This window comes from Mandrillus leucophaeus, unplaced genomic scaffold, assembly GCF_000951045.1.
Source record: "Mandrillus leucophaeus isolate KB7577 unplaced genomic scaffold, Mleu.le_1.0 Scaffold385, whole genome shotgun sequence".
NCBI lineage: Eukaryota > Metazoa > Chordata > Mammalia > Primates > Cercopithecidae > Mandrillus > Mandrillus leucophaeus.
Window position 1 is genome coordinate 180,205 of NW_012104087.1, and position 27,768 is coordinate 207,972.

The following is a 27,768-nucleotide window of genomic DNA, read 5'->3' on the forward strand; positions in this document are numbered from 1 at the left end:
ATATTGGTGTTCAGAATTGGGTTCTTCTGCTTGAGAAATCATGCACTTAGCAATGATAGTAGGCAAGTCAGGCCCAGTGAGGAGACATTCATGCAGTTGAGCCTACAATGAGGCTAACATCTATCTTTGTACCATGCCTGCCTTGTGCATGAGCCCACTGAATAAATACCTTACTGATTAATCAAGGGAAATGACTGACAACTATGGGTCATTTTGTCTACCTTATTTACGAAGGGCCTCTTCTACAGTGAAAGTCTTCTGAAAAGCATACATAAGATACAACTCTTTTCATCCTCTAAATGCATTCTGAGAGATTCATCCACACCAATTCATCTCTTAACCTTCTGTCACCAATATTCCAATTTTGATCTTCCCCAACTAGAACTAGACAAAAACTGTTACCTAGAAATAAGTATAGATCATGATTTCAGGCCAAATTTCCTTTTAGCAAAATAAACAGTAAATTGTTATGCTTTGTGTTCTGGTCACAAAGAGACTTAACCTTCTCTACTGTCTTTCAGGGGTACTCATAACTGGAACTGGAACACTGCAGACCATTTCCAGTTCATGTCAGCATTTCACAGAGAACCAGGCGTGAGTGATTTATCTTTAGTTAAGTGGCCATGGGAAACTATCCATGAGGCCATCCTAGGTATGAATTGAGGAATTTATTGCAATGTAAACCATGGAAGTGAATGTGACCTGATTATGCAAATAACTTGTATATTCATGATCTAGTTTGATGAGAGAATGTTACTAGTTATATGCAGCTTTAAAAATAATATATCACATAGCATGAGTTGCTTATGAGTAGCTCAAAGCCTGTAGCTGTCCAAGACCAGATGTTCTATCTTCACCAGTGTCAGTTAGAAAGCTGAGACTCATTCTAAGGTGAAGGAGAGTTACATGGAAAAAGAGGATGGCTCTGCCCTCAAACTCTGACTTCCACTCAATTCTCCCATGAGGGCTTGTCACAGACTACACAGTACTTCCTATTCTCCATACAGCACCTTTGGAACTGCTGGTCATAGGGCTGAGTGAAGAGTAATGTAAATTTTCTTACAGAAGAGCTAAAGATGCTTCTCTTGCTCTGGGAGATTTTTGGATACCCAGAGGTGATAGATTCATAATTCTTTCCCTCCTCTCTCCTGGCATGGTTCACTGTGGATAGAGTCTATTTCCCTGTCCCATAGACTTTGGGCTTCACCACCATATGACTTGCTTTGATCAATGAAGTGTTGGAGGGTATATACCAGTATGCCAGTTTCTGAAAGAGACTTTGAGAGGTGATGTGTGCCTAGCTGCCCTCTTGCATCCCTGCCTTCCACGGAGAGAAACTCATACCTCAAGTAGGTGGCACTCCTTCAACTTGGACTCTGGAAAGAGAAGACACCTGAAGCAGACCTGGACCCTACCTGCAGCCTGAATTAGAGTTCCGGTGGCAATGTACAATGCAAGTGAACGAGAAATAAATGCTTGTTTTTGTAAGCTACTGAGATTCTTGAGGTTGTTACAGCAAAACCTAATGGAAGTATACAAATATGTCAAAGTAAACAGGTTAGAGACATTGCATAACATACTTCTTCAAAATGTGTTATAAACTGTCTTTGCAATCTGAAGAGGACCACTTTACCATGTGTTGTGTCTCCTTTTTTATAAGGGACACCAGGTATAGAAACTCATCTTTTAATTTGGAAATAATATCTCAACATACTCTAAACCATTAAAATCTTGGAAATTTCATAGTATCAAACCTCAATTATTTTAGAAGTTATGTGCCACCCCTCGAACCAAAATGTCTAGGGTAACTCCGTTTCCTGTTTTTCCAGGTCCATCATCTTGACATCATCAATAGTATGATAAAACCCATATAATACAGACTCTTGGGGGTTTGCTCAAACTATGCACCAGACTCCAGATGCTTTAAGTGTTGTTTGTTAATGACTCATAGCTATAGCCTTTTGCTCAAGGCTACATGAGAAAGAGACTTTTTGAGCAGGGATCCTAATGGCCAATTTAGGGACAAATAGGCTGCTAGTTTTCCATCCTAGAATATACAGGAGTGCCCCTCACCTGCACACACACAAACACACACTCTAAAGATGAATTTCAAATACCTAGTTTCCCACATTTCCTGAGTGTCTGCTGCCTGCAGTCTCTTCCCAATATAATGACTGTATTTGTTTAGGTTATTAGGGTTGTGAGCAACAGAAATGAACTCTAGTTAGCCTAATTTAAAACATTATTGTAAGATTATAGCAGTGGCTCACAAATTAAAATAAGAGTTGAACAGTGAATATTTGAAGTGTGAAGAAATCACAAAACCTCCAGGGACATTTGCAGCAGAGATTTGAGACTTTAACACTCTGGCAGTTTCTGGAGTTTGGCTGCACATTAGAATCACATGGGCATTATGAAAGTTTTGTTGCTAATGCACAGTTTTTACCGTAATCTAAAATAAAAATCTTTTGGAATGAGACCCAGGCCTCAATAGCCTTTAAAATCTCAGAGGTGATTCCAGTTAGTAACCATAGTTGAAATTTAAGCTGCATTAGCATCACCTGGAGGGCTTGTTAAATCTCAGCATTCCTGATTTACATAAAATCAGTTAGAAATAATTTGCATTCATAAAAAGTTCCAGGTGACACTGCACCTGGGTCTGGGTGGGGTCTGAGCTACTACAATCCTAACAAGCTCTCGTGTGTTCTGAGGCTGCTGGTCCTGAAATCACACATAGACTAGCAAAATGCTACAGCAGTGGCCCTCAAACTTTAGCATGCATGCATAATAGTCATTGCAAACTTTGTGAAAACACAGATTACTGAACTCCATCACCAGATTCTGATTCAAGCAGCTCCCAGATGATGCTGATGCTGCCAGTCCATAAACCAGACCTTTTATAGCACTTCTCTAGAGCACTGGATCGAAACCAGAGAAGATTTTTCCCCTGAGGGGACACTTGGAGAGATCTGGATACATTTTTGACTGTCACTATGGGGCAAATGAGAGAGGAGGGCAGATGGAGAGGGCACCTAGTGCATAGAGGCCAGGAATACAGCTAAACCTTCTGTAAGGCATAGGACAGCCTTCCACAACAAGGAATTATCCAGCCAAAAATGTCAATAGTGCCAAGGTTGAGAAACCCTGCTCTAGAGTGTGGCCATTACCAAAGCCCAGTTGCTCCTCCCTAGCTATCTGTCCTGATTTTATAATTCCTGTGAAAAAGAATAATATTGCTTCCCTCTAAGGTTACATATCCACCCCTGGGTCAATCAGCTATATCAGGGAGGCAAGACCTTGCCATACACACTGGAGATGCAGCCTTTGAAGAGACACAATAGAAGGCAGAAAACAAGATATTTCGAAAGTCAAAAGAAGCAGGGAAAGCTTAACCTTAGCTGAGACCACTGTGTTCACTAGAGTCAGGATGATGGTGAGTAATGGGCATCTCTTTCTGAGGGGTAAAAAGATGTTTGAGTCTTCATATACGCAGCAGTCACTGGAGCTGCTGCTGTAACCTAAACAGCCGAGAACCTCACTCTACTCTTTGAACCCTAATGCAGTTGCAAAGAGTTCCTTGTATTTCTAGACTTCTTATTTTTCCTTGAAATAGATCATCGTCCCTGAGGCAGCTGAGCCTATTTCTTTTTCTTGCAAACCAAAGTATGCACACACACACATGCAGGCACACATACACACAATGCTTGGTGTTGGTTCAACATGTACTTTCCATCTGTCCCTCCCAGGATCTGGTGCAACACACAGCCAGCTGAGGCTAAGGGACATGGCCTACCCAGTCTTATGGGATCACCCTTCACTTCAGTTGTTCAATACTGTATCAGCACTAACTTCTTTATTCTACCAAAGTGTTTTGGAATTGTTACTTTATTGAGTAGAAGTAATAATAGCTATCTTTTATTGAGCACTCTTTCAGGCTTTGTCCTGAACAAGTATCCAAAATTTGCAGAAACAGATATACACATATACAAACATATATACATATATACACACATATATTCAAATATACACACATATATACATGTATACAAACATGTTTGTATGCATATATATGAAATATATATATTTTTAGTTCTAATAACATTTTCATGAGATATTATTATCAACAAAGAAAATTAGTCTTAATGAAATTAGATAATGTGCCCAAAATACTATATTTTGAAAGTAGAACTGGAATACAAACCCAGGTCTGTAAAACACCAAAATATTTTACTTAATCATCATATTCTCCTTTATACCCTACCCTCCCTGCCATCATCCCACCATCCATCACCCAGTAACAGTGGTGGAAGGCTTTCATCATTTGATGCACATTATTTCTAGGCTACATGTTAGCTAAAATATAACTTCATAATTGCAAATTTTACCCACACACCTGCAGCAGAACCTGGCCAGATAGCAGGTTGTCAGTAAATGTGTTTTTAATAAGTGTTTTGTTTTAGAAGAATTTTACATTTGTAGAACATTTACAAACACAGTACAAAGAGTTCCTGTCCACCCCTCACCTAGTTTGCCCTTTTGTGATTTCAAACAGATGGTAAAGTAAACTCAGAATGAAAGAGCCCTCATTGTAATCATTTTCTGAACAAAGACACCGCATATGAGCCTGTAACTGCAACCAACTCCCTGTAGGTCAGCCGGCAACATGCTGTCAGATCAGCCCAGCTGGAATGAACCCTGGGTGTCAAAGAGTGTTCTGGGAATTTCCCGGAGCTTTGTGGATTTCAGACCTGACACTTCACTGGCTCTTACAACAGAGGGTAAGTGAGCAGAGTCTGCATTTTCCAGGCTAGCTCCTCAGAAGGTTGTGTCTCACTTAGATCATCAAAGCCATTGGCCAGACGTCCTGTCATGCCCTGTACTTTGTACAATGCCAAGTATACTGCAGATAGTTCCACAAGTGCTAAATAACAGTGTCTAACTTTCATGGGCTATTTGCTGTACAGTCATTCTTTATATTCATTCTATTAACTGCCATTGTCTCTGCTCTTGGTGAGAAAAAGTGTTACGGGTGACAAGATGGACATCTGTTTAAAAGACATGTTCAGAAATAGAACTCCTTGCTCCCAATCATGTCAAACTCTCACAGTATTTGACTGGAGCAAAGCATAAAAAAGTTTTAGCGGCTTGTCCTTTATGCTAGTTGCAAAATTTACAACCACCCCTCCACTTGCATCTTCTCTGAGATCCTATCTGCCTTTGAGGACTAACATGACATAATTCTACTCAACTATAATAATGTAATGGTGAAGAGGAATTTTCTGCTTGGAAGAGACCATCTCATTTCAATATGCTGTGACATCTTTTGGAAACCAATATCCTCTATAATGGAGAATGGCTGCAGATCAAGGGCAATCATTTCTGTGATTTATGAGCAGTGCAAGCAGATGGTTTTTTGAATATTTGGCCTTTTCCCAAAACCTCATGCAAGCTAAGCTGTTGTATCTTATTGCATGAAAAGTCTGCTTCCAGGTGAGAGGATGGGCTGACTCAGAATCTGCCTTTGTACTTGAAACCAGGGGCAGAAGTACAGCTAACCTAAAGAAAGTCAAAGAAACTGGGTTTTGTTTTTTGAATTTTCTCTATAGTTAGCAGCAATCATAACTACAGACCAACTTGTGTCCACCAAAAAGGAAAAAAAAAAAAAAAAAAAGACAGCCAGATACCTGGTCTGGAAGGTGATGATGTCTCACTTTGCCATGGTTATTAGATTATCAATTTTCTCCCCCCAAGACCTGTGTGATTCACAGGGAACACTATTAGCCTGGCAAGAATTAATTACAGCCCTGACAAAGGTGACCTTCCAAACAAAAGCAAAAAAGCAAAAAAGCAAACCAGTCTTTTGTGTGAGGCACCTGAATGGTTAGGAGGTTTGGCTAGGATTCTTAACAGGATCTTGAGAATTGCTATCTGATTAAAAAGGAGCATGTTGGATTGTTTTAAGCAGAAGGCCAGAGTGTGTGGGACTTTAGCCTAAGCCATGACAGGAAATATTAATTATCTGCTGTATTCAATATATAAAATTTGAAGGCTTCTATTTCAATTCTGTTAGTCTCGTCACAGGTCATAAAAAATGGGAATTTTGAGGACCAAAGACTGACAATGCAGAAAGAAATATCATTTCATTTCATTTCATTTCATTTCCGCATCAGAAGACTTGGGGATGTTGCACATTGTCTTAGTCTGTTTGGGCTGCTATAACGAAATAATAGAAACTGGGTGGTTTATAAACAACAGAAAGTAATTTCTCACAGTTCTGGGAGCTGGAAAGTCCAAGATCAAGGCATCAGTAGATTTGGTGTCTAGTGAGCGCTCGCTTTTGGTTCATAGATGGTGCCTTCTCACTGTGTCCTCACATTGTAGAACAGACAAGGCAGGTCCCTGGAGCCTCTATTATAAAGACACTAGTCTGATTCTAATGATCTAATCACCTTTCCAAACCCCACCTCCTAATACCATCTCATTGCTGATTAGGTTAAAACATGAATTTTGGAGAGGCAGAAACATTCAGACTGTAGCACACATAGAAGTGAAGGAAGCCAGTCAGAGCCACCTGAAACAGGACCCACAAAAAGTGACTTTCTCTACAGTCAGTCTATCCACCACTGTGTCCCTAGCTTGAGATTCTATTTGTTACTCTTTCTTTTCCAGGATATTAATATTGGGAAAATGTATGAAGTCACCAAAATGAATCTTTAAGAATCCCACATTCTTGCCTGTAGCAGTGAAACCCTCCCTCTCCTCAGTTTCTCAGTGCCCAACAGCACAGCAATCCTTTCCTATACAAAACTGTGCATTCAGGAAAGGTTTTGCTACCTGTAACAAACCTCGAAATAAACCTACATCAATTTTTACTGCAAAGGTTTTATTTTGGAGCTGAAATGGAAAGCTTTGGCACATGTTAAAAGGATTTCAAGGATAAATAGTACGTTTTCTTTGTTTTTTGTTTTTTGCAATGCTACTAACTTGTCACAGCGGCAAGCTTCCATCCTATGATTAATTTTGCTCCCAGAAAGTACCCAATGTCCCAGAAATGAACAATTAGGCAGATCTGTCTGTCTCTACCAGTGTATTCTAAGACCATACTTCGTTCATCTCATAGGTTTCCCTGGAAACATGTACTTGCACTGGTCTGTCCATTTTCACAGCTCTGGGTGACAAAGGGTACAATTCTCTTTAAGAATGTAGCCCTGGCTGGGAGCAGTGGCTCACACCTCTATCCCAGCACTTTGGGAGGTGGAGGTGGGCAGATCACCTGAGGTCAGGAGTTCGAGACTAGTCTGGCCAACATGGAGATATCCCATCTCTACTAAAAATACAAAAAAGTTAGCCGGGTGTGGTGGCAGGTGCCTGTAATCCCAGCTACTCAGGAGGCTGAGACAGAAGAATCGCTTGAACCCAGGAGGCAGAGGTTGCAGTGAGCCCAGATCGCCCCATTGCACTCCAGCCTGGGCAACAAAGAATGAAACTCTGTCTAAAAAAAAAAAAAGAATGTAGCCCTGAGCATCTTTAGGAAGTCTTACAATTTTCAGTTCTATTAATATTCTTCTTATTCCACAAGTTCTGTTTTTATTCATCCCCTTATTTGATCATTCACATACCCATTTAACAAAAGTTTATTGATTGCCTGTCCTAGACTAATGACACAGTCCTGGGCTTACAGCTCTGAAAAGGGCAGACAAGGTTTATGTTCTCATATATACATTTAATTATCTGCTTGACTTCATGTTATTTGATTATACTTTTAATCATTTCTTGAGCTACTTCATTGTTTTTGAAGAAGCAAAATATCTCTAACCATTTTATATTAAATACCAACACAAGCCAGCTTCTCATAAACCGTTAAGTAAAAGAGATATTCAAGTCCGTTATTAAGAAAAACAATAGCAATGAAAATATTAAGAAAATTAATGGCATATTATTAAAGCTGTAATGAGATACAAATTCATAATTTGGTATTGGTCACTGTTTCTTATTTTAGCCATTCTGATAAGTGTGTACTGATATTTTAATTTGATTTTCCTAATGATTATGATGTTGGAAATCTTTTCACATGTTTGTCATCTGTTTTCCTCTTATTTTAGCCATTCTGATAGGTGTATACTGATATTTTAATTTGATTTTCCTAACGATTATGATGTTGGAAATCTTTTCACATGTTTATTTGTCATCCGTTTTTCTCATTCAGTAAAATATCTCTTCTTGACATTTGCCCATTTTCTTGTTTTTGTTTTACTGTTGAGTTTTGAGTTTTTTTGCATATTCTAGACACCAATCCTTCATCAGACATTTAGTTTGCAAATATTTTCTCCTAGTCAGTATCTTATCTTGTTATCCACTTAAAAGGGTTTTTCACAGAGAAAAGGGTTTTTTTATTTTTTTTTTAATTTTATGAAGCTCAATTTATCAATTTTCCTTTTCTGGATCATACTTTTGGTGTCAAGTTTAACCCTAGATCTCAAAGATTTTCTCCTATTTTTTTCCCAAAATTTTATAGTTTTACGTTTAAGTCCATATTCCAATTTGACTTAATTTTTATATGAAGTATGAGATTTATGTCAGTTTTTGTCTATGGATGTCCACTTGCTCCAATATAGTTTGTTGAAAATGCTAGCTTTCATCAAATTGCTTTTGCATCTTTGAAAAAAAAATCAATCAGGCATAATTTTGGGGACCTGCTTCTGGGTTTTCTATCCTGTCCACTGATCTATGTGTCTACCCTTCTGCCAATAACACAGTCTCAATTACTGTAGAAATTAAGTAGACTGATTCCTCCCAATTTGTTCTTTTTCAAATAGTTTTAGCTATTCTAGTTTCTTTGACTTTCCATTTAAATATTAGAATAATCTTCTGTATATATAGACAAAAAATATTTCTGGAACTATAGAAATTGCATTCAGCCTGTGTATCAATTTTTGGAGAACTGACATCTTTACTATGTTGATTCTTCCAATCTATGAATATGGTATGTCTTTCCAGTTATTTAGATCTTCTTGGCTTTCTTTCATCAGTATTTGTAGTTTCTGTCTCCAAGTCCTATTTATGTTTTGATATATTTACACCTCAGTATTTCTTTCTCTTTTTTGGAGCAAATTTAAATGGTATTTTATTTTTAATTGTGGCTTTTCTACATGTTTATTGCTGATGTATAGAAATAAAATAGATTTTTGTGTGCCTATCTTGAATCTTGCAACTTTGCGGAACTTACTCATTCCAGGAATTTTTGTATAGATTCCTTGGAATTTATACATAAATAATTATACCATCTGAAAGTAGGAACAGGTTTTTTTCTTCCTTTCCAACCAATATGTCTTTTAGTTCCCTTTCTTGTCTTATTGTACTGACTAGAACTTCTAGCACTAAGTTGAGTAATAAGAGCAGACACTCTTACCTTGTTTCCAATCTTAGGGGAAAACATTTAATCTTTCACTATTAAGCAAAATATTAACTGTGGAGTTTTTGTAGATGATCTTTAACAGATTGAGAACACTCCCCTTTACTTCTATTTGTTCTGAAAGTCTTTGTGATGAATGGGTGAATGTCCAGTGCTTTTTCTGCATTGCTTGTTATGAACATAATTTTTTCTCTACCATGCTAAAATGGTAGGTTGCAATAATTTATTTTCCAGTATTGAGCTAGACTTGCCTTCTTTGAACAAATTCCATTTGTTCATGGTGTCTAATTCTTTTTAGCAGAATTATATTTGGTAGTGTTTTACTGAGGATTTTTACATCTATGTTTATGAGGGATATTGGTCTATAGTTAGCTTTTTTGTACTTTAATTTTTTGGTATCAGAGTAATACTAGCATCATAAAATGAATTGAGAAGCATTTTCTTCTCTTCTAATTTCTGGATGACTTGGTGTACAGCTAATGTTAATTCTTTTTTAGAATTCGCAAGGAAAACCATCTGGGCTCGGATATTACTATTTTGGGAGTTTTTAAGTAATAAGATCAATTTTTTTAATAGTTACAGGGCTATTTGAATTATCTGTTTTATATTGGGTGAGTTGTAGTAATCTGTGGTTTTTGAGGATTTGGCCCATTCATCAAAAGTATCAAATTTATGTGTGAAATCATTTCTTGTGGCCTCTGCTAACATATGAGGAGAGTGAGTGGTCCTTCCACAAAAGGGAAGTCAGGAAAGTCCTGACACTCCTCTAGGCCACCATCCAGGAGAGACAGAGGTGCCTGATTACTGCCAGGTAAGACTGGGAGTTCAAGATCCCCATGTGGTATCCAATGATACCACACAGTAGGTGGGTCCTCATAACTCCCTGGTAGGTATGAAAGTCTTGGCTCCCTACTTATCCTTCCCTAACATGACCCTGAAAGGGAAGATGATGCACCTTGTCACATGCTGGTGAGGATAGAAGTCCAGATTCACATTTAATCCTTGTTACTGTGGATAAGGGTTGAGGATCACAACATTTCTGTGGTGTTTGGCTACAATGCTTTTTATTGATCTAAGAAAGCTTTTAGGGTTTTACTGTTGTTGTTTTGTCTGTCTGGACTGCCCATTTCTTGGTCCTTTGGCTAGAGGAAGGTGGCTTTTATTGAGACTTTTGAAAATGTGTGCCTTTTGGTTTTTCTGGGCTGCCAACTTTTTCAGCTCCAAGTCTGGGGTATATTAGGCAAAAAGAAAATCCAAGGACCTTACTACTCCATTATTTCTTGGGTCTCAAGATCTCCAGTAAGTCCACCTTCTTCTCTTCACCTTTCAGAATCTCCTTATGCTTGTTTTATATGTAAGTCTGGAGTTTTAGTTGTAGTTAGTGAGAAGAGTAAAGAACAATACTTCTAATCCATCTTCCCAAGAGCAGAATTTCTGAGTATCTTTAAAAACAAAAATAAAAAAAGTTATTACAGTGTATTTTTTTTATAAAGAGTAATACGTGGAGTATATAAATTTTATAGCCCATATAAATCTATCAATAGATAGTAAATACAAAGCTTCTCTGATTCTTTTACGTAAGAATGATAATATATGACTAAACAGAGAATTTCTGGTTAATCTCAAATTATTTTTACTTAATTCAAAATTCTATAAATATTGCTCCACTAGCATCTAATGTTCAACATTATGGAGAAAAAGATGAGACCAGCCTGATCTCTCTACTTTGTCTTTCTAGATGCTCAGAGGATTCTTTGTTTACTATTGAAATTCCAAAATTTCTGTAGATATGTTTAGGTGTAGTTTTCCTGTTGACCAGTTTGTCTCATGTGCTGTCTTAGGATGTTATTCATCTCAGGAAAGTTTTCTATTAGTTTCTGATGCTTGCTCTGTTCAATTTGTTCTCTCCTCTTGACCAGTTTTCTGTAGGCTGAACTTCTGTTCTTTGCCTTTTGTTTCTGTCCTCTTCTTTTTGTTAATTTCTTCTATTTGTTATTGTGCTATGAATTCCAGGAGAATTGTTGAAAATATCTTTCAAGTTATTGGTTACATCTCTAAAGGGATGATTCTTATCAGTAACTGCTTTCCAATGGAGACTTTAATTTCCTCATTACATTTTTAATTCCTTTACAATGTAAATTTTTCTTGCCAATTCACTTTGTACTTACAACTATGTAGAAAACAACTTTTGACTTTTTTAATATCACCTTTCTTCCCTTATTTCAGGGATTCTGATGTTGTTTTGAAGTTGAGTGCACAATTAAGATGTAATTACCTTCCCTCTAGTAAATCTTTTCCAATTGAATAATGTGTGGATGGAAAAACAATTAAGTATGACAAAAACAAATGTAAGGAAAAGCAAATCTCCCTCTTACCCCCAAATATGCAACCATTTTCTGTAATCAAACATTGTTAATAGTTATTTCCTTCCAGAAACATTTTATTTATACTCAAGCATGTAAATGTATATTTATCTGTGCTGTTTTTAATATAAATGGTATGATAGAGGCCTTGATTTTTAAAAAATATCTTGAAGATAATTTTATAGTAGCATGTAATATTCTATACATTCTACTAACAACATAGAATTCTGCTAAATGAATTCACAATAATATATTTTTCTACTATCTCATGATAGACACTTAAGTTGTTACAAGTACTTAACCATAGGGAATTTTTGAAAAGCATGGTGTTCTTTTATTCTTTAGTTATGTTTAGGGGTGGGTGGGTTGTAGACATTTGTTTTTTGTTTTCTATTTTTCTTCAATTTACTTTTCTTTCTAATCTTGTTTGAATATCATCTTTGAATAATAGGAGATAGATCCAGACTTTGTGCTGACCTTACAATAGAGTGACTTAATTATCCCTGTTTCCTCGCATCCCATCCACATTGTGCTGACCTGACAATACAGTGACTTAATCATCCTTGTTTCCTCTCATCCCATCCACATTTTTACACTTAGTGTCTTCCTTCCAAACAAAACCAAGGTGCTGATCACCTTTATAGACAATTGATAAAGTCTGAAGAAATTCAAAATGTTAACAATATTTATCTCTGAGTAGTTGAATCAAGGGAGATTTTCACTTTTATGTTGATACCTTTTATATTGCTTAAATCCTGTAATTGAAAAGGTTTTAATGTTTAAGAAAAAAATGCAATGGAAAATTAAAATATAGCATTACCAGTTCAACAACCCTAAATATGAGAGTAGTAGGCCACTAAAGCTGAATGTTACTCAAAAGAGGAACTTCATCTCTACGCCATTTTTCTAAGTGTGTTGAAGCCATTCCACTGGTGGCAAGCTTTCAGTTGGTCCTGGCCCCATAACAGGAATAGCGGACACCTTAGATGTCAACCCATAAAAGTTCTCCCTTATTCACTGCTAACAAAACCCCAATTTTGTTTGGGCAGTAAATTAAGCCACAATCAAAAGATTTAATAGGTAAAAGCTCAGCAAAAGATTTGAGCTGGGTCCGAAGATCAGCAACAACAGAAAACTAAAACCTACTCCAGGTCTGAAAGAAAAGAGAGATGAACAGTTATTCAATCTAAGGCAGAGCTATAACTACAGGAAAAGGCCTCCTAGCAGGAGCTGTGGCCTTTGGTAGAGAGAGAATGATATTACCAAACCCAAAGAGGGGTGGAGTCGTGGAAGCCAGTTCACCCAATAGGAGTGGCAGCCCAGAGGAACAAACTGTGGCAATGCAGGAAGGACAGAAGATAGGGGAAACAAATGCTCTCAACCATTCTATTCTCCTGCCTTCAGTTTTCTTACCATTTCTTCTGGTACTAAAGACTCAATGAGAAGCCAGATGGAAAGGGAGTTCAGGTGATCTATGCTACAGAGGTCAGCTCCCTGAGGTATAAAGCAGGTTGAGAAGGACAGAGAGATATACATTTTCAGTGCCCTGTCTCACATCCTCTTGGCTCACCATTTTGTTTTGACTATTGCTTTAGCAACCAGCTGAAGCAATAGAACCTTAATTTAGCTGCACAAATGTTTCTTGTGCTTCAGGAATTCTTTGTCTCCACTGCATGAGATACCTACACAAGACTAGCCTGCTTACTCATTCTGCATCATACTCCGACTGTACATCCAAGGAAGTTAGCAGCCCCAGGGGCAAGCCTTGACCAACTGGAGTTGGAATCAAGTAGATAAATATACCCTTTTCCCATGTCTTGAGCAAACAAGTCTGAAGGAGGATCTATACCATTCTTCAGAGGGTTTTCAACTAAACTGAACCCCAGTTGCCCATAGTAGTAACTAACATTCAGTGTTAATAACTGCACTCTTGGATTATCTTTAATTTTTATCAAATAGAGAAGAGGCTTCCAATACCGGCCATTGAATCCCACGACAGAATGCCGTAGCTTTTCCTGAAGCAAAATAACACACTATCAACATCACCGTTCAATCCTCTGACTCCTGTTCCCTGAGATCACTTCCTCAAATAAGCTATCTATCTGCATCCATCCCTTTTCTCCAGCTCTTCTTTTGGGGAAAACCCATGATAAAATAGGCAGAAAACGGGTAGCTCTAGAGTAGCAAAAGGAAAGTAAGCAATCCAGGTGTCCATCCTTCTCCCAAGGAATGCAAGAGTAAATAACTCCATTCCAAAATTCAGGTGTAAACTAGGCATGGTGGTGCAGACCTGTAATCCCAACTACTTGGGAGGTTTAGGTAAGAGGATTGCAGGAGCCCAAGAGTTCATACATATGCCCAGGGAACATACACAGATCCCATCTCAAAAATATAAATTTTTAAATCTAGATACAAATTCTTATTAATCTACAATAATGGTTTAGTAATGGTTGTGTGACCAGTTTGGGCCAATGTCAAAAGATAGAAGTATGCTGTCATGGTTTACAGCATAAGAGCAACTATAGCACAAGGGTAGTTACAAACAGGTAGTCTAAAATGTGAAGCTGTGGCTGGAAAAAAAAAAAAAAAAAAAAAACTAACTCTAAGGCTCAAGGCTGTATACACACTATCAATCCAATATTATTGTCTACCAAACCCAAACTGTTGGTGCCACAGTCACAGATCTATCTTGAGAAAGGGAGAAAAGAGAAAGTGAAGCTTGTGGTTGCCACAAATGTCTAGCCAGAGTCCAAGGGATGGGAAAATCTTAGGATTGTTTCTCAACTATGTATTTTGATTCTCCCTTGGTTTAGAGGATGTGCACAGCCAGCTCTGACTCCACAGGATAAAGTTAATGATATAAAGGAGAGGTATGCAAATGTTTTCTGGAAAGGGACAGATAGTAAATATTTCAGGCTTTAAAGTCCATATAGTCTCTTAAAAGCAGGCATAGAAAACACATAAACAAATGGGCATGACTAAGACCCAGTAAAACTGTATTTACAAAACAAGTGGTAGACCTGATTTGGCCTGCAAGGTGTAGTTTGCTGACCCTGGTGTAAACCAAGAAGACTTTTGCTGCCACTTCATAAAGAACCCAATTGCACCACAGTTAATACTCTCTTCAAAATGTGAACAATCTCATTAATAAATAAAATATTCAACTATCCAGTAGCTGTCTTCAAAAACTTTTTCTCTCACTTAAGAATATTAGCTTTCTATTGTTATTTCCAGAAAAAAAAATCAGATCACCAAATTACTGTCAAATGATCCTATCTTCAATATTTTTAATCTCACAAATCACTTTAGATCTCACTCTGAAACTTCTACACCCCCAAAAACGAAACTGAAAAGTGCAAGACCTGAAAACCTATTGTGAAAGTCCATCAATTTAAAAAAGAACACTAAGTAGAACTAAAGAAAATGTATTTGCTCAAATACAATCACATAACTAAACCAAAAGTAGCCTCCTGGAGATAACCCTGTGTTAAAAGATTTTCATGTTTTCTTGAGAGCCTTTCATGCTAAAATTTCTAAAAGCCCACTGGTTGCACTCAGTGGCAAAATGCTACAGTGATTTAACAACCCCAGGCATAATTAAATAACAAAGGAAAGATATGATGGAGTATATTTCTTATCCAGTGGTAAAGTAATCTGCAATTTCACAAGTTAGAATTTGGTCGGGACTCAAATGTTAATTTCAGTACCAGGCAGAGTGTACTCAAGGTTTAATTTACATCAGAGAAGAGGTTTCCAGGACCAGACATTGAACCCCATGTTGGAATGCAGTAGCTTTTCCTAAAGCAAAATAACACACTACCAACATCATTGTTCAGCAGCACCATAGGTATCTCTGTGGGAATTTTTTAACAAATTACTGACAAGGGTTGGCCCTATTTAATCCATAATTGTGAATGCCATCAGCGCCTATGGTTAGAGGGCTATAAAGCCAAAGAATAGCACACACTTGGGTCTTGTTCAGACTAAATTACTACAGAAAAAGGGCCAAATACCAAAGTAACCACAACTGCATCTTTAGATTGCCCTCTCTAAATTGTTATTTTTTTGTTCTGAGGATTTAATGGAAAAATAAGCAATTCCTTTAAAGTTAGAAATTAATTTTTTTCTGGTAAATGAATGTTTATCCCATTAAATGTGGATTTCTTTCTTCTTCTTGTTTAAATCAGCAACCACACTTTCTATCAAAGAGCACAAAATTTTTCTGGCATCTTCTTTAGACATTCTACAAACATAATTGGTTTCTTATAGTTAGATAGTTAGATATAGTTAGTTAGATAGATAGATATTGATATTAAGCAACTTATGGCTAGAGAGTACAATTTACACAGATTTGAACAGATGCATACATTTAGAACTTAAAAACCACTGACCAAACACTGAAGCATTTTGGTGGTGGTGAGCAAATGCAGCAGTTACATGTGTTGTATTCAGACAGAAGTGTGGGGGCAAGATTCCTGCTGACCTCCATTTTATCACAAAAGTGCTCCCAAGAGATAGAGTTGTAGAAAGGAAGTCCAAGTCCAAGACAAAAAAAAAAAAAAAAAAAAAAAAAAAAAAAAAAAAAAACCACGACAGATGAAATAGAGATAAAAGTTCAATTTAAAACATTATATACCATTTAAATGAATGGGAACCGGAATAAAGTTCCAAAAAGTACACAGAAGGAATATGAAAAGTTACCAACGTCCTAAAGAGACACAATTGAGGTCACATTAAGGCTACTGGTTAAGTAATGGGTAAGATATTAAAAATCAAAGGAAAAGCCTCTGATCTGCCATTTATAGTGCTTTGCAAAGGATGCCATGTATATTGATTTGATCCTGATAACAACCTGTGAAATAGATGTATTATCCCAATTCCCCATAAGGAAGTCCAGGAGGGATGAGTGCCTCACCCAAGTCAGTTTAGCTAACAACCGGTACAAAGAAAAACAAACTCAGGTCTTTAAGCTGTCTGTCTAGTGTTACTTTCACGCTACCACAGCACTCGTTTTATGAAGGACAAAGCAGCAAAATGTCACAGTCCATGCACCCGTGGACTGAAAGGTATAACACGTTCAAAGTCAGGTTGAAACATTTCACCTCCGTACTCTGTATTTCTCCGGTCTTGCCAGTCACTGGCTGTCTGTGGGATCACATTAGTGGTGATGACCCAAATTTCACTGGTTTTGCCCCTACCTATATTGCACACACTTTCAGAATTTTGCAAACCTCTCCAAGAGCTACCAGGAGATCCAGAAGTATCTCATGAGTTATTTTCTCACAGTGTCTTAGCTTTTCAGTGACACCCATTGCTTCGAAAACACTCAAAGACTGTGCCTCTTAGTGCCACTGCTACAGCCACAGGAGAATACCCTTGTTTGACCAAGAGGTTCTTAAGCTTCCCTTCAGCTTGACTAAACTTTTGACAGGCTTCTTCATGAATGTAGAAGCCCCTAACCTCCCCTTTTTTAGAACATTTACTTTACAAAGCTTACACTTGCAGATTTGTACTCTTTCCCTTTGAGATGTAAATCTTCTAGTCTCTTGCTTCACAGTCCAGTGATGTCTTTCTCAAGGACCTGAGAGCCATCTCTTTGAAATGCAATCATCAAGAAAGCACTCTTTTCTCCTAGTCTCTGTGGGAGGGAAGGAACCTAACTTCCATAAGTGGCAATTAGCCAAAACACATGGCCTAATCATATGACCAGCCTCTCCCCTAATATCCTTTAAGAACTTTTCTACTAGCCCAGCCCAGCATTTAAGTCTCCCCACCTCTTGTTTCAGCAGAATTGAATTCTATCTCTCTTCCCTATTGCAAGAGTCTTAAATGAAGTCTTCTTTGCCTGTTTCCCTCCCTCCAGTGCAAATTTTTCACATCAAAAACCTCACACTGCCAAAATCTTCCCAGGACAACAAACCCTCAGAGACTCACAGAGACTCCTGGGAGAATGTCTCTCTCCCTGACTCAGGTTACAGCTTATAACCTGCAATAAAGCCAGAGGACTCTCATTTTTCCCGTATCTCATGGAGTTCTTTATGAAGTGTTCCCCTGCTTTTTGGCTGCAAATCTATAGCCTCAAGCAGAGACAGTGTGGTGGGCAGACACACGCTGCCCTCTTCATCTCAATTATTGTCTCAGGTGCACAGAAAAAATCCAGAGCCCCTCTTTTTTTAAAAAATCAAAATAAATACCTCATGAACCCACGCAACTAAATAACAAACATGCTCATACACATTTGAATTCCAGTTTAGTCCAAAACCAAGATCTTGATTTCACTTAGAGGAGTGAAATAGTGCAATGGAGATGCTTAAAAATAAAACAAATAAGGAGAGAAAATTAAGTGTTTTTATTCTTTTTTACCCCTTTTGCATTTTTAAAAGGTCCAATTTAAATGACCACGCATAGAGTATGTTTAAATACTATGTTTTACACTACATATCAATTTTTCAATTCAACTTTAGATTCTAACCCAGCAAATTTAGAGCAGTTTTATGAGAGAGAGAGAGAGAGAGAAAGAAAGAAGTAGAGAAAAGAAAAAAGAGGACTACCAGCATGGTGAAAACTAGAGAAAGTATATTTCAATTCAGTATTAGAAAAGGGTATAAGAATTACCGCTGTCCAAGACTCTAATTTGTGGTTGTAAAAAAACTGTTTTTGTCCATGTTTGGATCAGGGCAGAGGCTGGAGATGGTGCATTCAGGATGTTGTAGAGGGTATTCACACATAGGGGAGGACATTGGAAACATCTGATGTTCAACACTGAGATGATACTATTTGATGGTATTGCCATTTGTAAAATATTACTATTTTGGCCCTTAATGAGGTTTTCTTAATTTCTTTTACATGTATTAGCACCTCATTAACCAAATAGAAAATATTCTCAAAATATAGAGCATTTTTTGAAATGAACTCCCTATATCAGAAAGTCATTTTTATCAACACATGAACTTTAGGGCAGGGAAGGCAAAAACACTGAATGGTACATTTAATTGAATATTATGTGTTGCTACTATCTTTACTCTTTGTTATCATGTGTGAATGTGATTTAGTTCTTTCGTGTGGCAGTCTTCATGCAGTTAGGCATTACTTACTCTTGGCTGAATGATCTGAGCACTACAGATAGGTAAATTATTCTTCTTCCTTTTCTACAAATAATGCATTCAATAGTTCCCAGAACACTGTGCCAGACATAAAACTACACTAGAAGACAGAATCCCTATTCCTAAATAGTCAATGCTATAGGAAAGAGGGAGAGAGCTCTAGACAGGAATCAGATGTTTCTCTTTTAGTTATTGTCCGCCACCCCCAGGGTGGAGGGTGAGCATCTGGGCTCAACCAAGTCTGGAAACCAAGCCAATTGGGCTGACATCTTGGGCACTGGCTCACTTAATTTCTGGAGGTCATTCAATCTGGCTGGCACAGAGAGCCATGCAATACTAACAACAGCAAAAAGAGCTTACAGATTTTAGGGCACTCTAGGTTTGGACATTCTAGGCTTCAAATCTTAAGAGTTCTTAAACCTCTGCAAAATGGTAATAATACAGCAGGCTCTCTTTATCTATGGTTTCCCTTTCTGCGGTTTCAGTTACTGATGGTTAACTTTTGTGGACAATATTCCTGGCCCGAAAATACTAAATGGAAAATTTCAGAGATAATGTCTAAGTTGTATGTTGCCTGCCATTCTGAGTAGATGGATCCCACTCCATCACACTGGGGATGGGAATCATCGCTGTGTGCAGCATCTCCTCACTGTGTATGCTACCCAGCTGTGAGTCACTTAGTAGCCCCGGTGATGATCAGATGGATGTCTCAGTGTTGCAGTGCCTGTCTTCAAGTCACCCTCATTTCACTTGATCACTGCTGTATAATAATACAGCCTGCTGTATTATTGAGGTCAGGAGTTCAAGACCAGCCTGGTCAACACATTGAAACCCCGTCTCTACTAAAAATACAAAAATCAGCTGGGCATGGTGGTGCACGCCTATAATGCCAGCTACTCAGGAGTTCGAGGTGGGAGAATCGCTTGAACCCGGGAGGCAGGGGTTGCAGTGAGCCGAGATCGTGCTGCTGCATTCCAGCCTGGATGACAAAGTGAGAGTGTCTCAAAAAAAAAAAAAAAAAAAAGGAAAAGAAAAAGAAAAGAAAATGAAAAGTGGTTATTATTTTTGAAGAAAAACACGAAAAAGAAAAAAAAACATTGCCATATTATTAAGAAGGGCCCGAGACTGTATGATTTACATACACCTAATGCTCAAGTCAGGGAGAAAAAAACAGATGACAGATGGATCGGCTGAGGCAGTATTTCCTAACAGGTTGTAGCAAAGTACAGTAGATCTATTAGATTCCAATTTCCTGTCCTTCATCAGTAATGTCAACTACTAACCAAGACTCCAGATGTAGAACACTAAGAATTTTGCTTATACTGAATACAAAATGTTCCCTCCCTCATTTGCCCCTTAGTATATATTTAAGGTTCTTGAATATATGCAAAACATAAAACTTACGCATCTTAAGATGACTTTTTTGGTTACTAGAATAATTTTAAATAAATGGAAAAAAAAAACTTGTTTTAAAGCTTTTTAACTCTACTGGGACAGAATGCTAAGAGTAATAGTAAGTTCTGCCCTTGGCGACACCATTTCATTCTGCTCTGCTATTATTTACCTCTCTGATTATGTCATCAAAAAGAGTAAAAGCCCATTATATAAGAAAACCATTTATAGAATGTATTGGCATTGTATAAACTGCTCTACTCATCAAAATAAATGGAAAGCAGAATTGTCTGTGATTGTTGGAATCCAGCACTCACGGATTGTGTCAAGAAGAATATAAACAGCCAGATTCCCCATCCACCAAAAGCCCACATGAGTCCCTGGTTCGAATGAGGTTCTCAGAATTTGAAACTTGCAACAACTAATCCGAATCACACTATTTGGTTTCACCTAAAAATAAAACATCTGACTACTCCTTTCTTCTGCATAATAATGCTATTTTTTTCTGAAGGTGGAGGAATATACTTTAATGGCATGAATGAAAAGACTAACAGGTTTTCTTTGAAAATATAGCTCCAAAAGGGAACAATTCTGTTTCTTTTTTTTCCCTAGTTACTGCCTTCCTTTTATTTTTACCAACAATATTTTAGGTAAGCTTCTCTTTATCAAATTTTACTTTGAAAGACTACGAGTTTAAATTCTATTGGCGTTCCCTGCTGCTCTAACCAGAGCACAGAGAATTATGGCCGAAGCCTATCTTTAAAGTCAGTGTGTTGGCTTAGACCCTGGCCAGCTTTCATTACAAAGGTGCTTTATGAATCATGAATCAAATGAATAGCATAATAAAAGTGCACATCTCTAGAAGTATCTATCTAATGTATTTTAGGGGGAGAAAGAATATCTAGTCTCTCTCTTCTGAAACTATGCATGTAAAGTAAAAGGGGTTTTATTTATACAAATGTGCACTTCTTTTCTTCCCTTCTTTTTGTAGGGGGCATTACTCATTTACAATGTGCTCTCCCCTAGGAAAGTCTGGGACAGGCAACGTCTTGCTTGCCCAACAGTCAAAGAAATGGTGAGCACATAAACATCAATTATTGCATGCCCCCACAATAGAAGTGCAACAACTTTGGTAACAATACAAATCAAATAAGGGTATAAGGGTAACGGGAAACACACACACAGACACAACGGTTAAAAGCAGTGATGAAGGTCATTCCTGAAAGTTGTCCAAAAATATTTCTAAGTGCGTTTATAGTGACGAAGTTGGTGGAAGTCTCTTGAATTTACTGCCGTATTTAGCTCAAACACAGCTTTATTTAAAAATTTGTGTTTTTCTTCCTCATTTCTTCCCCAAATTGTTTCATCTTTGAAATTTTCTTAAAACTGAAATTGAAGATATAAAGAATTTAAGAAAACATATTTCATCACAGAAGAGATAGTCTTTAACATTTGTGCATAGGTTATTAGCAGAGAGGTGAATGGGAGGAATTTTACCCCATAACACTTCCTCAAAGGTAAGAGTTCTCCTTTCTACTCTTCCCTGCATCTTTACGTGCCATAAAACCCACCGACTATGAGTTTCTGACCATTGAAAAGGCTAATTCCAAAGGGGCAATTCAAAATCAAAACCACAATGAGATACCACCTCACACCAGTCAGAATGGCTATTATTAAAAGGTCAAAACACAACAGATGGGCCAGGTGCGGTGGCTCACGCCTGTAATTCCAACACTTTGGGAGGCCGAGGTGGGTGGATCACGAGGTCAGGAGATTGATACCATCCTGGCTAACACAGTGAAACCCCGTCTCCAATAAAAGTACAAAAAATTAGCTGGGCGTGGTGGCGGGCACCTGTAGTCCCAGCTGCTCGGGAGGCTGAGGCAGGAGAATGGCGTGAACCCGGGAGGTGGAGCTTGCAGTGAGCCGAGATTGCGCCACTGCACTCTCGCCTGGGTGACAGAGTGAGACTCCGTCTCAAGAAACAAAAAACAAACAAACAAACAAAAAAACACAGATGCCGGTGAGGCTGTGGAGAAGAAGGAATACTTACACACTACTGATGGGAAAGCGAATTAGTTCAGCCACTGTGGAAAGCATTGTGGAAATTTCTTTAAAACAGAACTACCGTTCGATCCTGCAATCCTACTACCGGGTATATACCCAAAGTAAAATAAAGCATTCTACCAAAAAGACACATGCATGCATATATTCACAGCAGCACTATTCATAATAGCAAATGCATGGGATCAACCAAGATGCCCAAACATAGTGGATTGGATAAAGAAAATATGGTACATGTACACCATGGAATACTACACTCCATAAAAAAAGAATGAAATCATGTCCTTTGCAGCAACAGGGATGGAGCTAGAGGCCATTATTCTAAGCAAACTAACACAGGAACAGAAAACCAAATACTGCATTTTCTCACTTATAAGTGGCAACTGAACGTTGAATACACATTTACACAAAGATGGGAACAATAGACACTGGGGACTGCTTGAGGGGGTGGGAGGCGTGGGATGGAAGGCTACCTACTGGGTACTATGCTCACTATACGGGTAATGGGATCATTCATACACCAAACCTCAGTGACATGCAATTTACCTATATAAAAAACCCTGCACATGTACCCCTAGAACCTAAAGTAAAAGTAGAAAAAATAAAAAGGGGACAAATTCAAATACACTCCATAGAAGCTTCAGGAAGGTGTCAATGGAAGGCCCTCCCTTGGCCTAAAAGGAGCAGTTCATGAGGATTCCTTGCAAAGACTACCTGAAGCTCATGGCACTAGCACAATGATATTCAGTCAGCTTCTCTCCATACCCTCAGGGAGAGGGTACCACATGTCTCAAGTCTCACCAACCTCCTCTTATTTTCCATCTAACCCTCACACTTCATCTTAGCCAAAAGCCGAGTAGCAATCCCTCTAACCTTCTGTCCCTCCACCCCCAAGCTGATGTTGCTCTTTCTTTCCTTGGGAAAGCCACACTAAAATATGATAAACAAAATAAAACATTTCCCAGACTCCTTTGTAAATAGGTGTGGCAGAGCCAACTTTGACTTATACAAACTTAGCATACTTCTCCATGTGTTTTACTTTCCCCTGTCCTCCTTACTGCTTGCCTCCTCTTCTCTTTCTGTCTAGTCAGAACACAAACATGGGGCTGGAGCACCCATCTTGTGATCACGCAATCACCATGCCAATGAGAACCAAAGAGAGGTAACTGGATAACTGAGCAGAAAGACCAAGTCCAGAATATTGCCATCATGGAACTGCTATGCCAGTCTAGAATGACTTTTCCTAGGCATTTTAAATTAACCTGTGCTTGGTTAAGGCACGTATGGCTGGTTTCCATCACACGCAAATGTAATTCCTAATGAATATACCAATTATGGCTCATCTAATGTCCTACAGGGAGAGGACAGAAAGAGAAGAGTTGGATCTTTCTGTTCTCTTTCTATTCTATTATGTGCCTGCTACTTTCCGAGGTTGTTCCTGTCCCCCCCCCGCCCCAATCAAATTTGTTCTTAAAAAGCACAATCTTTGGCCTTTTAAAATATTGATTTTGATGTGAATTTCAAGAGTCTATTTTGAAAGTCAAAAACTGAACAGCTATTGATTCCTTCTGCATTCTAATTATAACAATTTTAATTCTCCTCGAGGCAATGTGGAAATTATTGACTACCAGGAGAATGATCCTACACTAGGAATCATGGACAAGAAACTACAAAAAAATTTAAGATATTATATGAAATAATGGGAAAAACCAAATAGGCTTTCAAATTTATCCTGAGCTGTTTTTTGTTTGTTTGTCTGTTTGTTTTTGAGATAGAGCCTTGCTCTGTTGTCCAGGTTGGAGTGCAGTGGCACAATCTAGGCTCACTGCAACCTCCCCTTCCCAGGTTCAAGCGATTCTCCTGCCTCAACCTCCCGAGTGGCTGCAACTACAGGTGTGCGCTACCACGCCTGGCTAATTTTTTGTATTTTTAGTACAGATGGGGTTTCACCATGTTGGCCAGGCTGGTCTCGAACTCCTGACCACAGGTGATTAGCCTGTTTTGGCCTTGCAAAGTTCTGGAATTACACGCATGAGCCACCGCGCCCAGCCCTGAGCTGTTTTAAGTGCCCAAGTTACTTTTATTACAATCGGTAAGGTAGGTTTCCTTTTTATCCTGTATTTCAGGTTGCACACTCCACCTAGAAAGAGATGGGTTGCTTAGGCTTATTTCTAGATCTCAATACACATGTACTCCTCCAATCAATGAGTATTAACAGAAAGCGATTGGGGTGGTGGCTGTCAAGCCAACAAGATACTAAACCTGGAAGAATTCCAGAAAATAACAGTAGAGCATAGCCTTTAAACCCTAGAAAGGCATCCGGAGCTATGGAAAGTAAGTAGTCCAGCGTTTTGATGGAGTGCCCAATGTACACAACACAGTGGGACATATAGAACCTTGTTTCTCTAGAGAAATGAAGATGGTTCAATAGATTCTTATAAAACTAAATGTATAGAAAATGCTTAATTCTACTGCTTCTAGAGGGATAATCCTTTAAAGACAAAACAATAGAAAGGAAAGAGATTTCAAGAGTAGGAATCAGCATCTTAGAGGAGATGGAGAACAGGAACACCAAGCTCTGTAGGATGCTAGACCAAAGCCCATTGATTTGCAAATCTCAAAGTGTGCCGCAGCACCAAAGAAGTTGGTAAAAACCAAGGAAAACTTCCTAAGCAATGGCCTTCAGGAATCACATGGCCTCAACATGTCTCTTCAAAATGAGAAGATATCAACTCTGCATCTCTGTATTTTTCCTGAGAAAGAATAATTTCCCATGGCATACTTGCAGAAAAATAAGATTATAACCAAACAGATATTGGATTTTCAGATATTTTGAGCAAGAGCTCAAACTACTAATACCCATTTTACAGCACTTCTGAATTCTAGACAGAAATAAGCATACAAATTTATGAGCAATGATACACCACCATTTAATCTCCAATTTAAGTGTCTGGGAACTTACAAGGACACATCACCATTCTGTTTATCTTTCAGTAAGTGCATTGCCTTGGGTTGTGTTTTTCTATAACTCTTTCTGTAAAAGAAAATCGTGTCTCCTCTCAAAGACAAAGACTATGGCTTATATTTCCTCTCCATAAGAAACACTAACTGGACTCTTAGTAAAGTCTGTGGTCAGTCCCAAGATGCTCCATATCATGTCTGAATCACAAAATTTTTGTTTAAAAAGCCACAGTTAATCTGTGGGGCATGGTTCATTTTTATTATGAGACTCCCAACCTTCTCCTTTTAATTCCTCAAGTCATCTCCTACCTCTACTTACTATAATTCTTTTTCAAGATTATTCATAAAATGTATTTCCTTCATGCACCTCAACACTCCTAGCCCATCCCTCCTCCTACCATCAGTGTTGGAGAAGGGACCTCATCCGGAGATCCAGACCACTCTTTCTCTTCACTCTTGCCCCCCTTGTGATGCTGGTGTGTGATGTTGTCTGTACATCTCCCTTCTCAGCCCACTGCCAATAAGCAACTATTTAAGGAATAAAAAAATTAACACTGTAGGATCTTTTCCAAATGTTTCATGAAACTTGACATAACGTTTATTATTCTTCCACTTCCTCTTATCTTCTAAACCTATGTCCCCATGAAGAATTCCATGAACTTGAATCCCAGGCCTCACTCTTCTGTGATCATAAGGTTACAGTACACCCCAGATCCCATAGGAACTCAAAGCATCTACCAATGTCTTCTAAGAATTACAGATGTACATATGCAAAGCAGCTCCTTTGTTCCTCTTTTTTTCTGTCCTTTTTAAGCTTTGGTGTCCCTGGCCCTGCTGTGAATGGCCTCCGATGACTTTTAATGGCCCCAATGGCCTCCAGTGGCAGCTACTCTCACCTCCAGGTAGAGATACAATTCTCCAGTTTTCTTCTCCGTCCCAAGCAATAAACAGCCTTCTTCTAGTTATATATTCATGCAGAAAAAATTCTGAGGCTGACATTAGCTTTGCTCTTGGAAGCAACATGCTTGGGGGAAAGGAAAGAAAGAAGAAACAGACAGAAACAGAAGTTTGGATGCAAAGCAGTCTCAATGAAGACGTCAGTCAGTCCCATAGTGTGTTCTAGAGCTGGGATGACCTCTCAAAGTCCAAACCTGGGGCAAGGAGGCCAAGCCCTTATATAAACCAACAAGTCATTGGATATAGGTTACTCCAGAAGGAGACATGACTTTGGGCTTGACAATTCTCTTGAGATGAAACAATCCCCAAAGCAGCTGACAGCTGAGTTGTCTGTCAGCAACATATCCTGTAGTACTAGGTAACTTTCTCATTCTTTTCCTACAAAGCCTATCTACCCTCTCAGTCCAGCTCTAATCCTGCAAATGCCTCAACTATGACAGCACTAATGTGTATCATAGTTGCTTCCTGAATGTGTAATAATTGTTGCAAAATACACTGAACAAAAATTATCTGCAGATTTTGAGGTTTCTAATGCTCAAAATTACTATATAGAGCTCTTAGAACAAAGCCCATATTGCAAAGATTTCTCTATAGTGCTTTTCAAATTCTTGTCTAAATAATAGCTCTTATTAGCAACAACCACAAAAAATCATGTGGTTGCTATTAACTAGCAGAAACGTGAGTCTGCTTCATATGAAAAATATGGATCATTAATAAGTTAGAAAGTTGGTATGAGAACTGAATGAAATTGAGGGTTCTTAAAAAACATAACGTATACTAGAATATCCTGTCCTGCTAGCATTGTCTAACACAACTCCAGAAAATAAATAGTAATTTCAGAATGTACTCTTTGAAGGATCCTCAGTTTAGCAACTACTTATTGGTCTTCCTAGATCTAGCAATATTTACAGTAATATCCTGTTTTCACAATTTTTATTAAAAAGACAACGTATTTCCTGATGCATATCTTATAACACAGTTTAACCCATATTTCTCATTATATTTTTAAAATACTGGAACCTTTACCTCTACTGAGTGTCACGATGTCTTTATAACTAAGATGAGTTTTGTGACTTTTCCTCTCCATCAAATATCATTTAAACATGCTAACAACCTCGAATACAGGATAATTTATTACTCAGCCTCAACGGTTTTGTAAAATATAAAAGAAATATACTATATTAAACATTTTTACCTAAGTATTTGGCCAATAACAGATTTTATATGCTTTTTTTACTGAGGTATAACATATTTATGTATACAAATGTTAAATGCAATCACCACCCAGATCAAGATCTAGAATGTTTCCAGCATCCAAGAAGTCTCTCTCATTTCCCTTCAGGACAATGCTCCCACCCAGAAGTTAACGATATTCTATGTTGTTCAAGTCTCCTGTATCTTTCCCAATTTTTGTCTGCTTGTTTCATCAACTATTTAGATGATGTTAAAATCTTTAACTGTGATTGTGGATTTATCTATTTCTCATTTTAATCTTGTCAATATATATTTTTTTAAA

General features: G+C 38.1%; 1 pseudogene; it reads left to right on the plus strand.

Annotated features, from left to right (window-relative positions):
• Window positions 1-4,663: 4,663 nt before the first annotated feature.
• LOC105547324 overlaps window positions 4,664-27,768 on the plus strand; it is a 76,273-nt pseudogene continuing 53,168 nt past the window's right edge.